The sequence below is a fragment of the Pituophis catenifer genome, unplaced genomic scaffold, assembly GCF_029215685.1.
Source record: "Pituophis catenifer annectens isolate HBS135680 unplaced genomic scaffold, rPitCat1.0.hap2 SCAF_2, whole genome shotgun sequence".
NCBI lineage: Eukaryota > Metazoa > Chordata > Lepidosauria > Squamata > Colubridae > Pituophis > Pituophis catenifer.
In genome coordinates, this window is record NW_027256882.1 from 27,125,300 (window position 1) to 27,140,022 (window position 14,723).

At 43.7% G+C, this 14,723-nt stretch overlaps 1 pseudogene; it reads right to left on the reverse strand.

Moving 5' to 3' along the window:
* Window positions 1-1,591: 1,591 nt before the first annotated feature.
* Window positions 1,592-14,723, reverse strand: part of LOC139310030 (zinc finger protein 850-like) — a 70,166-nt pseudogene continuing 57,034 nt past the window's right edge.

Genomic DNA, 14,723 nt, shown 5'->3' on the forward strand with positions numbered 1-14,723 from the left:
AGAAAAACAATATTATTTAATATGGGATTTATTTTATCATTGGGTAGATAATAAAAAATGGTGATATATAAGTAAATGCTGAAATACTTTAAATGATGATACAAGTGATATATTTTACATAAGAATAAGTTTTGGATACGTAGTGATATTGTGAAGAGAGGAGAGGGCACTAGAGATGCAAACCGACCGATGTACTATCTGTACTTGATTGAATAAACGATATTTGTATATTCTATTTTTCTTTTATTTTTGTTTTAAAATAACAAATGATTTGGCAAAAAAAAAGTATTGTTCTTACACAATGCGTTTTTTAAAATGAAACATTTTCCATTGTACATCTCCCTCTCCTGCATGACAATGACCCAGAAGGGGACACAATGTTGGCCCTGAGGCAGTCGTGGCAAAATGGCAGCCACTTCCACAAATCCACCTCAGGGCCCAGCGATGAATCCCAGGCACAGTGAAAATAACGGCTGCTTCCATGAAATAGTCATACAGCCGAGAGATTTGCGTCCTACCCTTCTTCCCCAATATAAGGTTCAGATGTCTTCAAAAGATAAAGAGGAGGATGCTATGAGGCAAGGTAGGGTTGGAATTCGACCTAAGGACTACAGGGACCCTGTTTTATGAAAGAGGCCTGGGGAGACTCTGTGAGGGAAGGAAAGTCCTGGGGAGACCTAAGAGATGGGTTACGGGAGGCCTTTGGAAGGAAAGCCTAAGTCTGCAATTAAGCAAAGCAGTCTCGTTAAACAGCTGCTGCAAGGTGTAATCGTAATTGGTAGGCCCCGTGACAGAATGGCCTAAGGCCTGCAGGGAGCCAGTGGGAGTGGGAAAAGGCCTGGGGGGATACTCTGTGCGGAGGCCTGTGGGGGGAGGCCTTCCCCCGAACCGGAGCAAACCGGTAGAATTTCACCCCTGCCTTGGGGGAATCAAGGGTTGGGAACTAGAGCAATAGGTGTCTTGGTGGGGGTGGGGTGGGGTGGAGGAGGCCTAGGGATGCCTGGGGGGAAGGGAGCAAACCTGGGCCTGGGCTAAGCCTCCAAGAGTTTTCCCGAACACTGAGGTAACCAGTGTCCTATTTAGCAACTTGCACATTCATTTAATAGCTGCATAACAGACAGCATGGGATGGGGTTAGTTAACCAAAGTACTGTCGCCATTGCTAAATGCATCCATAATAGTTAGTTCTTGTTACAGTTGTATCTCAAGGATTACTTGTATGCTGGCTGGAAAATTGTGAGGTTCAAAATCTGGAGTTCACCAACATAGAAGGCTGAAACTCCACATGTCATAATCCATAATCCATAATTCCATAATCAAAATAAAAAAAACACCACCCAAAGGCCTGTTTGCAGAAATTTCACGACTTCTGCAAATGCAAACATCCAGAAAACACTGCTGATAATCAGAAACAGGTAGTTAGTCTTTATCAAACTAATATTTTCCATTTTTCTATCTCCACCTACAGGTCTAATCCTGAGATCTCTTGACAATTTCTCATCTATACTCCAAATGGGAGATCAGAAATGAATTTCAAGCTTTCTCTAAACTTCAATATTTGCCTCGTGCATTTTCTTGTGAGCAATCGGAGTTTATTTACGTCTAAAGCATTGTTCATAAGATGGACATTTGGAAAGGTTTCTCTCCTGTGTGTAAAGGTTAGACGAAATACTGAAATCTTTCCCACAATCCGGACACTCGTATGGTTTCCCTCCTGTGTGAATCCTCTGGTGTATCACTAGGTGGTCATTCCGACTGAAACTTTTCCCACATTCAGGACATTCAAAGGGTTTCTCTCCTGTGTGCATTCTCTGGTGTATCACCAGGTGGGAATTTGCAATGAAACTTTCTCCACAATCAGGACATTCGAAGGGTTTCTCTCCTGTGTGAGTCCTCTGGTGGCCAATGAGGTGGGAACTCTGACTGAAACTTTTCCCACACTCAGGACATTTGAAGGGTTTTTCTCCTCTGTGAATCCTCTGGTGTATCAGCAGGTTGGATTTGACACTGAAACCTTTCCCACAATCAGGACATTCAAAGGGTTTCTCTCTTGTGTGAGTCCTCTGGTGTATCACCAGGTGGGAATTTTGACTGAAACCTTTCCCACAATCAGGACATTCAAAGGGTTTCTTTCCTGTGTGAGTCCTGCGGTGTATCACCAGGTGTGAATTTTAACTGAAGCTTTTTCCACATGCAGGACATTCAAAGGGTTTCTCTCCTGTGTGAAAGGTTAGACGAAATACTGAAATCTTTCCCACAATCCGGACACTCGTATGGTTTCCCTCCTGTGTGAATCCTCTGGTGTATCACTAGGTGGTCATTCCGACTGAAACTTTTCCCACATTCAGGACATTCAAAGGGTTTCTCTCCTGTGTGCATTCTCTGGTGTATCACCAGGTGGGAATTTGCAATGAAACTTTTCCCACAATCTGGACACTTGTATGGCTTCTCCCTGGTTTGAGTCCGCTGATGTATCACAAAGTTGCCATGCTTGAAAAAGCATTTACCACATTGGGAGCAGTTGTAGGTCATCTGTCCTATGTGGATCCTTCTATGAATCACAAGGGAGCTATTCTGACCGAAGCTTTTGCCACATTCAGAGGATTTATATGGCTGATCTCCAGTGTGGATCCTCTTGTGATTTGAACTCTGTACTTTTCCCACAATAGGCTTTCTGAAGGAAATGGAAAATATTTTTTTTTTATTTCTGCTTCAATTTGCTTTCCTTTTCAATGTTGCTTCTTATTCTCAGTTGTCCAGTGTTGTTATATTGGCATCTTTGTCTGTAACATTCAAATGAAATTGTAAGTTTTGTTGTTTATAAAAAGGTTGCAGAAGATGTGAAAAAAAGTAGTACAGGTAATCCTTGAGGTAAAACAGGCCATTCAACAAATGTTCAAAGTTACCACACCCACACACCCAATGCTAAATACGAATCTGTTTCAAAGTTGAAATTTTGCAGCCCCCCCCCCCCAGGTCCATCAACCAGCTGCAGAGATGCTGCAGCATACCCTCCCACCTATTTCCCAAACATCTTCCCCGGTCAGTCCTCAGAGGCCCCAGACCACAGTATATTGGCCTGCTTTGTCAATATCTTTGCTTCTAGGTATTGCTCCCCAACTTAATTTTTGACGAGCTCAAGAAGTCAACTGAGCTACGTGGCAGAATCAAGAAGAAGACTTACGATCTATTTTGTTTCCATGGCAATCCTTTCCTTTCCAGCCAGCATAAGCTCCTACGATTTCTTCTTAGTTCCACCGGCACTAATTTTATGCTGGCAGTGCTAAAAAGAGATTGTAGTGGTTTACCCTGGCTGGGGAGGAGAATATTGCAATGGAAACAAAAGAGATCGGATTTCTTCTTCATTCTATCAGCGCTAGATTTACTCTAGTCTTTTACTGGTAAAGCAAAGAAGAAACTCCATCACTTTTGTTTCCATGCCAGTCCTTTCCCCACCCAGCCAGGGTAAACCACTATGATATCTTCTTAGCGCCAGCAGCATAAAACTAGCACCAGCGGAGCTAAGAAGAAATCATAGTAGTTTCGGCTTGTCAAAGCTTGTCAAAGAGAGATCCACCCTAGAAGTAAGGAGAAATTTTTTAATGGTGAAAAGAATTAATCAATGGAATATCTTGCCTCTTGGGAGTTGTGGGTGTTCCATCACTAGATTTTCAAAAATAGATTGGACAACCATTTGACAGATGGCATAAGGTCCCCTGCCTTGGGCAGGGAGTTAGACTAGAAGACCTTCAAGGCCCCTTCCAGCCCCATGATTCTATATTCTTAGCAATGTAAAGATGTGGAGATTTCAACAGTCAGCATAATTTACACTGATCAAGCATTTTTTGATTTCCTCTTCTGCAAAGCTTACATTTCGCAGGTCCTTCCCAGTCTCCAACTTTTCTCTTTTCCCCTTTCAATTAATAGTTTCAGTAATACATTTATTATTGATGGGGGCAGATGGTAATTGAAGATACTGAACATACTGTTGGAATTACAACTTGATGTTACCCTTACATGGGCGATGGAATTAATAATCTAGCTGAAAGACATTACAGAAGATATCATATGGATTACAAACTTAAAGTCATTTGAGGATTTTGTTTATATATGGAAATATCTTTTAGTGGTGCGGTGTGGGCAGAAGAACAAAGATATTAAAATATTATTTATGGTAGACCTGTAGGAAAAGGGGTGGAGATGGGTTAGGTTACTGATTGTTTAGTTTAGGAAAAGAGATGTTAGGTTCAGATATTAATATACGTAAAAGATTTGAATTAAGAGATATATGTATGGGGGTGGAGGAAATGGGTAGATTATGAGTTGAATAAATGCCAAATTAGGATTTAGTATATAGTTTTATAGCTGAAGGTTGCTTTGAAATTTATAGTATAAGGGGGATATAATAACAATGTTAGAAAGAAATGGTTAGCATGTGGGGGGTGGTGTAAAAGGATGGTAAAGTATTATTTAATTTGATATCAATGATTTTATTTTGAAGAAGCCATGGGGGGAGGGGAGGGGGAGGGGGTTAGGGAGGAGGGGGGGAAAGGGGGAAAAATCTGTATTTGAAAAACTTTTTCAATAAAAAAAATAGTTTCAGTAATACAGTTGCATGTAACTTAACTTCTAAACAGAAGTTCAAAAATGTTACCCCCATCTTCAGATTTAAGATTGTGCCCCGCCCCTTTCGAATCTCCGTGGGATCGTGTCACGATTCATCGAAGAAAGAAACGCCGCTTGCAACTCAATAACCCCGATGCTCTTTTTGTCATTTTGTTCTCCCCACCCGTGATGCCTCCAGGCCGTTCTTTTATGCCTTTCCCCACACCTGGATTGCGGAGCTGTGTCCTATGCTTGAACATGGAGGTTCAATTTTCTATAGGAAGAGAGAGCTCCGCAAGGACCAACTGTTGTATCCTCTCCTTTACCAGGAGAGCATTAAATAGGTGCAGCTTTTTTTTTTTTAAAAGGTATTATTTACTCAAGGATAATTTCCCTTTAACCTCCCCACCTCCCCCTTCCTGGATTTCTTATTTAGTGATCTGATCTTTTTTTGAAAGTTTCAAATTAAATTTACCCTTTCCGAACAGCTGAGATTAGCCCAGCAAAATTAAACAACGGCAACACCAAACTAAAAGTTTTATCCAAAGGAGCCTGAAGCCATGGCCTTGCATTATCTAGTAGCAAGAAACAGGATACGGTCGGGGCATAGAAGGCCAATGCAAAAGAGATTTGCCCCCTCTTATAAACTGTCCAGATAATCCTTGGTTTTTTAAGAGCTTCAGGAAAGATTTTCTTAAAATAGTGATGGAAAATTGGAGCCGAACAATCGAAGGAAGTGCTTTCAGATGCAGCAAAGGTCATTTTCTTCTATCTTAAGAGAAGATAATAACTGCAACAACCAAGAAAAAATGGAGCTTCCAGACTCAGGAACTGCGTACAGGTAGTCCTCGACTTACAACAATTCATTTAGTGACCGAAGTTACAACTGCACTGAAAAAAGTGACTTACCACTTAGTGTAAGTTTTTCACACTTACATTAAAATAAAATTATTATTATTATTATTATTACAGCATCATTACATTACACCATTAGAGCATCCCCATGGACATGTGATCAAAATTCAGATGCTTGGCAACTGACTCATATTTATGGTGGTTGCAGTGTCCCGGGGTCATGTCATCCCCTTTTGTGACCGTCTGACAAGCAAAGTCAACAGGAAAGCCAGATTCACTTAACCAGGTTACTAACCTAACCACTGCAATGATTCACTTAACCACTGTGGCAAGAAAGGTCAGAAAATGGGGTGGGGGGGAGACACACTTTGTACTTTTGGAAGACTGGGGCTGGCAGACAAGCGAAATCAGAGGCTGGAAGTCCTCAGATTTTCTTTTAGGTCAATCCTGCGACTCCATCTCAAGAGACCTGCAGCGAATCTATAAAGCCTTAGTAAGACCCCACACAGAATACTGCATCCAGGTTTGGTGACCACACTGGAGAAAAGATGTTGGGAATCTGGACAGTTTGCCTTCAGAAGTTGTGGGACCTTCATCACTGTTTTTTCTTTTAAGGAAATTATTTACTCAAGGATAATTTCCCTTTAACCTCCCCACCTCCCTCTTCCTGGATTTCTTATTCTCTGATCTGATCATTTTCTGAAAGTTTCAAATTTAACTTACTCTTTCCGAACTGTTGAGATTAGCCCAGCAAAATTAAACGGCCCCTTCTAACCGTCTCCTCTACTCCTCTTTCCCCTCCCTTTTCTTCCTCTCCTTTTCCCTTTCTTCTTTCTCCTCTTCTCTCCTCTCCTCTCCCCTCTTCCCCCTTCCTCTCTCTACTCCTTCCCCTCTCTCCTGTTGTTCCCCTTTTCAGTTCAATCTGGATTTAGACGTTGGATTACGAGAATTCCAGCCCCGAGGGTTGGACACCAACCAGGTACCAATTCAATAGCACAGCGAAAATGGTGCACCAAGAGTCGTTCTGGCCAGGTCCTGAGCCTCCCGGCGAGAGCACAGAACTCCTTTACATACTCCTTTGCAGGCCTCCCTCTTTGCTTCAATGATACAAGCTCCCCTTCCATTAACTGGGTTCTGGTGTCATCTTCAAAACGGCTCCTCATAGCCTTCAAAAACAGTCCTACGTTCACCAATTCCCTTGCATGGTCGCTGTGGAGATCAGCGATCCAGTCCACTGCCTCTCCTGTCAACACGGTGGTAATAGCGACCACCATGGACCACTGCGATGGATAGAGACAGCCATATAAATCAATATGGCTAATTATCTGCCATCGAAAGTGGCTTGGATTGGTGGAGGGTCCCAAAACTGTTGTTGTGGCCACATCCCTGGCGCCCACACAGGGGTCAGTCCGGGTGGCGATCGGACCTCCTGAGCATCCCTCCCCTCCACTCTATGCAGCCTACTCTGTTTTCACGGGGCGTCACGACCCAATTTTACCTAATTCTCAGGTAAAATTCCCAATAAGAATATCTCTGGTTTTAACTCTATATGTTGCTGCAACATTCCCTCTAACCATGTTTGTATTTTCACCCAATATTGTTTTGCTTCTTTACACAACCACCACATATGATAGTATGATCCCGGCAACTGGTGACATTTCCAACACTTGGCTGATTTATCTTTAAACGTCTTAGCTAACCTTTCTGGTGGCATATGCCGTCTATAAAACATCTTACACAGGTTTTTTCTATAGGCTGTTGCCATTGTTAATTTATAATTTCTTTCCCAAAGTTGTTGCCATTTATCCAATTCTATGGTGTATCCAAAATTCTTTGCCCATGCTATCATTGTTTCTTTTATTTCTTCATCTTCTAGTCTAATACGCAATAAATAATTATATAATTTCTTAATCATTTTCTCATCTTTTCCTGTCAATATTTCATCCAGTTCTGATTTCCCCAAGTTAAAGCCATATTGTCTAGGATCTGCTTCATATCTTGATTGTATCTGCAGTCTTGTATACCAATCTATCTCAATCCCTTGACTCCCTAGTTCTTGTTTTTGTTTCAGTTCTCCCCGATCTGTCAAAATGTCTTTATATCTAACAATATTCCCCATGTTCACAATATTTGGGTATGTCACCGCTTCTATTGTAGAAAGCCACATTGGAATATTCAAATAATGTTTTTCTTTCACTCTCTCCCACACTGATAGCAAACCATTTCTTACATAATGTCTTTGGAAATATCCATGTATCCTTTGTTTCCCGTACCGTAAAAAGACATGCCAACCCAGTTGTAAATCATGACCCTCCAATGTCATTAATCTTGTATTCCGTAATAAAATCCATTCTTTAATCCATGTTAACGCTGCCGCTTGATAATACAATTCCCAATTTGGAAGGCCAAACCCACCTTTAATTTTTGCATCTTGTAGCATTTTTATGTATCATTTGTAAGCTGAGGACTATCTGTATCACATGACTACATCACTTAGGCAATTTCAGCAATCCTTGCTGCTGTCATTAAGCAAGGACTTCATTGCAACTCCCTGCTGGCTTCTAATAAGCAAAGTCAACAAGTAAGTCTCAGGAAGTCACAACTCCGACCTAGGGCAATTGGCAAACAGGCTGGCAAGTAGATAAGTCGCTATTGTTCTGCGAGTATGGCAGAGCCGGAGTGATTGCTGCCGGCTGTAGGAGTGTCCACCAGCGTCTGCTGTGGTACCACCAGCACATGGCTAGGCAGGTAGATATGCAATATGGAGTGAGGGAAGAGCAGACAGCAGATATCCCACCCCCAGTCCTTCTTTTCTCTAGACTAGCCAAACCCAAATCCTGCAGCCATTCTTCACTCATACGTTTTAGTCTCCAGGCCTTTAATCATCTTAGTTGCTCTTCTTTGCACTTTTTCCAAAGTCTCAGTATCTTTTTTGTAATGTGGTGACCAAAACTGGATGTAGTATTCCAGGTGTGTCCTTAATTAGGCTTTATAAAGCGGTACTAATACTTCATCTGATTTTGATTCTATGCCTCTGTATATACCATCAAGGATTGCATTAGCTTTTTTGGCTGCCGCCGCACACTGCTGGCTCATATTAGGGTACTAAATAAGCAATCAACATAAATCATAACATACAAACAATAAAGTTCTAGTCATAAAATGTTAAGGGAATAGATGATAGGAAAGATGAGAAGGATAATAATAATACAGACCTTCTATGTGATTTGACATCCGAGGGCATAAGAGAGTGTTGTGGAAATGAATTGTTTACCAGAGTGATGGCATGGGGGAAATACTGTCCTTGTGTCTAGTTGTTTTGTCGTATGAACGGACTGCCATATGTTGGATTGCAATGAGGTGTTCAGGAGATTCTGGGATGGTTGGAACTTTGAGGACTGGTCATAAATCCCCCTCATTCAGTGCCACCAGGGGTCGACTAGGTGGTTCCGTCCCAGGCGCCTGATGGACCCTGACAGGTTCCTGACGGAGCTTGGGCCATTTCCTGAGACCCTGGCACATGACTCGTCTGAAGACCTGGTGGCCGCCTGGGATAGGGCGGCTGCTGGAGCTTTGGATTGCATCATGCCTTTGCGGACTCTGACCTGATGCCGATCTCAATTGGCTCCTTGGTTCTCCAACGAGCTGAGAGAGATGAAGCGTCAGAAAAGATGCCTAGAGAGCGTCTGGAAGACTAGTCAATCTGATTCTGACCGAACACAGGTGAGGTCTTATATCAAGACCTACCTAATGGTGATAAAAGCGGCGAAATCCAACTATTTTTCCGCTCTTATCGCATCTGCAGAGAATCGCCCAGCTGCTCTTTTTAGGGTGACCTGCTCCCTCCTTTGGGTGGGAGCACAGGAAGATCCCTTGCAGGGTCGAGCTGAGGATTTTGCGCAATTCTTGCATGATAAAGTTGCTCAGATTCGGGAAGGCTTGGACTCCGACTTGATGAGTCCAGGGGGGGAGATGGGGGTAGATCTTGAGAATATTATCTGGGAAGAGTTTGACCATGTGGCTCCCGAGGACATGGACAGGATTCTGGGTAGGCTTAGTGCTGCCACATGTTTACTGTACCCGTGTCCCTCCTGGTTGGTACTGGCCTCTCGGGAGGTTACATGAGGCTGGCTCCAGGGGATTATAAATGCTTCTTTGAGTGAGGGTGCCTTTCAGCCGCCTTGAAAGAGGCGGTGGTGAGGCGTCTCCTCAAGAAGCCGTCCCTGGACCCGGCTGTATTAGCTAATTATTGTCCGGTCTCCAACCTTCGTTTTGTGGCAAAGGTTGTTGAGAGTGTGGTGGCACGACAGTTCCCCCGGTAACTGGATGAAGCTGTCTATCTAGACCCGTAGCAGTCGGGCTTCAGGCAGGGGTACAGCATGGAAACGGCATTGGTCACATTGGTCGATGATCTCTGGAGGGCTCGGGACAGGGGTTGGTCCTCTGTCCTGGTCCTATTAGATCTCTCAGCAGCTTTTGATACCATCGACCGTGATATCATGCTGCAGTGGTTGAGGGGGTTAGGAATAGGGCGCACCATGTTGCGGTGGTTCTCCTCCTTCCTCTCCGACCACTCGCAGTTTGTGTTGGCAGGCGGGCAGAGGTCGACCTCGAGGCGCCTCGCTTGGGGGGTGCTGCAAGAGTCGGTCCTCCCGCCCCTTCTGTTCAACATTTATGTGAAGCCGCTGGGCGAGATCATCCGTGGTTTTGGGGTGAGGGTACATCAGTACGCTGATGATACACAACTGTACATCTCCACCCCAGACCACCCCAATGATGCCCTTGACATGATGTCCTGCTGCCTGGAGGCCGTGCGCGTCTTGATGGAGAGAAATAGGCTCAAACTAAACCCTTCCAAGACCGAGTGGCTGTGGCTTCCGGCGTCCCGGTATAGTCAGCTGTTGCCATCGCTGTCTATAGGGGGTGAATCTTTACCCCTCCCAACAGAGAGGGCTCGCAATCTGGGTGTCCTCCTGGACACATGGCTGTCTTTAGAAGACCATATGACAGCCGTGGCCAGGGGGGCCTTCTATCAGGTTCGCCTGATCTGCCAGTTGCGTCCCTTCCTGGATCAGGACGCCTTGCGCACTATCACTCACGCCCTTGTTACCTCTTGGCTGGACTACTGTAATGCTCTCTACATGGGGCTCCCCTTGAAGAGCACTCGGAGGCTCCAACTGGTCCAGAATGCTGCCGCACGAGTGATTATGGGTGCAACACGTTGCACTCATGTAACACCTCTCCTGCGCAAGCTGCACTGGCTCCCAGTGGTCTTCCAGGTGCGATTCAAGGTGTTGGTTACCACCTTTAAAGCGCTCCATGGCTCAGGACCTGGGTACTTACAAAACCGCCTTCTGCCACCAATAGCCTCCCATCGACCAGTTCGCTCCCACAGAGAGGGACTCCTCAGTGTGCCGGCGGCCAAACTATGTCGGCTGGCAACACCCAGGGGGAGAGCCTTCTCTGTGGGAGCTCTTACCCTTTGGAACGAACTGCCCCCGGAAATACGCACAATCTTTGACCTCCGAGTTTTTCGCTGCGCCCTCAAGACCCTGCTCTTCCGACAGGCAGGGCTATCTTTGTAAAGTAGTTTTAAATTCGGAGTTTTTAATTTTTGGGTTTTTAACGAAACTTGGCCGTAAATGTAATAATTTTAATAGTTTTTAAATTTAATTGGGATTTGTATTGTGTTTTTTACTTGGCTGTGCACCGCCCCAAGTCCTTCAGGAGAGGGGCGGTATAGAAATAAAATTATCTATCTATCTATCTATCTATCTATCTATCTATCTATCTATCTATCTATTAACTAAGCACTACCTCTCTGTGCTGCCTATTCTAAGTTATCCTAAATTTAGGCACTACTTTCTCCCACTATTAACAAAATATCAATTATAATTGTGGAAAATTTGAATGTAACTTTCTCGGTTGATTATATTGTTAAAACCAGTGGTAGTCAACCTGGTCCCTAGCGCCCACTAGTGGACATTCCAGCTTTCATGGTGGGTGGTAGGGGTTTTGTCCGATACTGAAGCACTTCCCTTTTTTTAAATTTAATTGACTTTTAAAAAAATTTCATAGCATTATTTAAAAACATTTTCATTAGGTTTTCATAAAATTCTCTGTGACAATTTAAATTTCTGAAAATATACTATTTGTATCGCCTGCACAGAAGTTTCACGTTACGTAAGTGAAACTAAATGGCGCTATAGTGCGGCCGCAAACAAAAGAGACTCGTTCCAGAATAGCTTGCGCATCTCTCCCCACACCACCCAGCTATAACAGACAAGCAGACCTGGTAGCCGGCGCACCCCCCCACAAACCCAATCCACAATGCGCGAGAGGCATGTGTAGACGACGATACACAATGCAGGCTCTTTTGTTTGCGGTCGCACTGGTCAGTACGCAGTTAGATTTGTGAGAGTGAGCACATGCCTGCAGCTTCAAACAAAATATTGTGAAATATTGTGAGCCCATGTGTCAAAAAAAGAAATACGCTCGTGGCTATTTGCCAGAGTATCTGAAGATGGGTTTCATAGAATCTGTTGTAAATAAACAACATCAAATGTGTTTATTGTGTCATAAAACATTATCCAATGAGGCAATGAATTTATAAATTTTATAAAGTAAAATTACTTCCCTATTTTATAAATTGCCATTACTGTGGAACCGGTGGGCGGTTAGAAAATTTTACTACTAACAGAGATACAAAAGTGGGCAGTAGGTATAAAAAGGTTGACTACGCCTGGTTAAAACTGTTAGTAGTGTTCCTGGATCAGGCCCAATAACTCCATTACACAAGATAGGTACTTAATCATCAATCTTTATTTATAGCATATCTTCCTCTTACAGGTGATCAATTGGAACTAGACCTGGACCTCATGGCTGGAGCTTAAGTACCTGTGGGGAGGGGCTAAGGTAAGAAGGGGTCAATGGGTGAAGGTGGTCCCTGGGAGTTAACCCTAGCAGCTCCCTGCCCCCTGGCATGGGCATATGTGACAAAAACCCCTCTAAATGCCTGACCTGGGTGATTGTGTGAGGTGGTCACGCGTAGAGATATCTATAGGTGAATGCCCAACTTTGAGGTTAAGTAAGCATGTTGTTTGCTTTGTAGTGGCTTTGTTAGCATGTCGGCTGTTTGTTCCTCAGTCTCACAATGTATGGTTTCTATGAACCCGATGTTTGAGAGCTGCCTGACATGTTTATGTTTAATGTCAATATGTCTCGACCTCTGACCCACTGCGTCTGCTTTTGATATCTTAATGGCAGCTCTATTGTCCTCATGAATAATGATTGGGTAAGTAAGCTCAGCCCAAACATTGGTAAGTAGGTCGTCAAACCAGACTAAGTTGTTAGCTGCTTTGGATAGGCATATGTACTCGGCTTCTGTAGTGGAGGTGGCTACCAAGTTTTGCTTGCCCGTGTACCAATGTACTGGGCTGTTATTGAGAAAGAACAAGTACCCTGATGTGCTCTTCCTACTCTTTACATCCCCAGCCCAATCAGCGTCAGCGTAGCAAGTTAATGTGGGTTTGCTGGATGTCTCTGGCTCCAAACATAGGCAAGCATCTGTGCTGTATTTCAGATACCTGAGTATTTTCTTGATAGCTTCCCAGTGGTACATGGTGGGTTTGCCTACATGCCGGGATAGTAGGTTGACAGGCAAGGCGATGTCGGGCCTTGTCCAGTTTGCAATATATAACAGTGAGCCTATGGTAGACCTGTAAAGTGTGTTGTCGTTGAATGCTTCCGTTTCGTTATACATGTTTTTTAAGAAGTCCGGCTGCATTGGAGTCTCACAAGGTTTGACATCAAACATGTTACATTTCTGTAAGAGTTCTAGGATTTTGTCCTTTTGTGATAGCTGGAAGCCTTTGTCGGTTTTTGTGATTTGTACCACTAGGTATTTGTCCACCTTCCCTAATACCTTCAGTGAGAAGTGTTTCCCTAACTCATCAGCAAAATCATCGCATTTGCGTGTCTGATCGCTAATGTACAATATATCGTCCACATAGACAAGAATGTATTCAATGGAATTGCCTACTTTCTTGATAAAGAAACATTTGTCTGCAGATGTGGCCGAGAATCCCATTGACCTTAGAATTTTGGCTAAGCACTCGTACCACCTTTTTCCTGATTGTTTTAGTCTGTATAGGCTTCTGTTTAGGAGCCATGTCTCTCCCTTTTGTGTATTTCTGCTGGGGGGAGCTCTGACATAAATTTCCTTGTCGAGTTCCGAGTGTAGGTACGCGGTTTGCACATCAAATTGGTGTACTTTGAGACCTAGGATGGATGCTATTACCAGTGCACACTTGACACTCTCAGCCCTGACTGTGGGAGAGTATGTGTTGGTGTAGTTTTCTGGGTATTTTTGTGCGAACCCCTGTGCTACTAATCTAGCTTTGTATAATACTTTGTTACCCTCTAGTGCCTTGATCTTGTAAACCCACCTGGTGCCGATTGGGGTCTTGTCCTTTGGTACTTTAGTTGGTGTGTACACATTTAGCTTCCTGAGACTACTCATCTCCCACTCCATGGCTTGCTCCCACTTAGACCTTTCTTCCACTGGTAGCTTTAACACTTCCTCGTATGTGTTGGGGGTTAGGTGGTTAGTATGCATGGATAGGACATAGTCTTCTAGTTTCTTTAGGGCCTTGCTCCTATTTGCCCTAATTGGCCTGTCTGGTGGTGTTTCTGCATCGTGCAAGTACCTGGCCTCCTTCTCTGTGAGTGAGTCTAGTTTTATGTTTGGGTGGTTTTCTTTCCACTCCCTGACTTGTATTCTCTGACTCTTTGGTTTGGCTTTCTCCTGTCCTCTGTCCTCTTTTGTGATGTGTTCTGTCTCACCTTGGGTTGTTCCTTTTTGGGGAATACTTCGTTCAGATGTATTTTGGACCAGTTGGCATTTTCATGGAAGACAGCTGTTCGGGACACTATAAATTTGTTATGACTATCTATAAACCTGAATCCCTTGGTCCCCGGTTCATATCCATAAATCTTAATCTCCTTGATACTTTGTCTCTCTTGCGTCGTAGCTGCCTGGGAATGTGTACATCTGCTGTAACCCCGAATACGTGTAGGTGCGCTATCTGTGGTTTTCTCTTATACATTAATTCGTACAGAGTTTTATCTAACACGCTGGACCACAATCTATTTAAGATGTAGTTTGAGTAGATGAGTGCTTCTGACCAAAAATGCTGCCCTAGCCCTGCGTCCTCTAGGGCGCACCTCATCATGGTTTGCAAGGTCCTGTTTTTTCGTTCTACT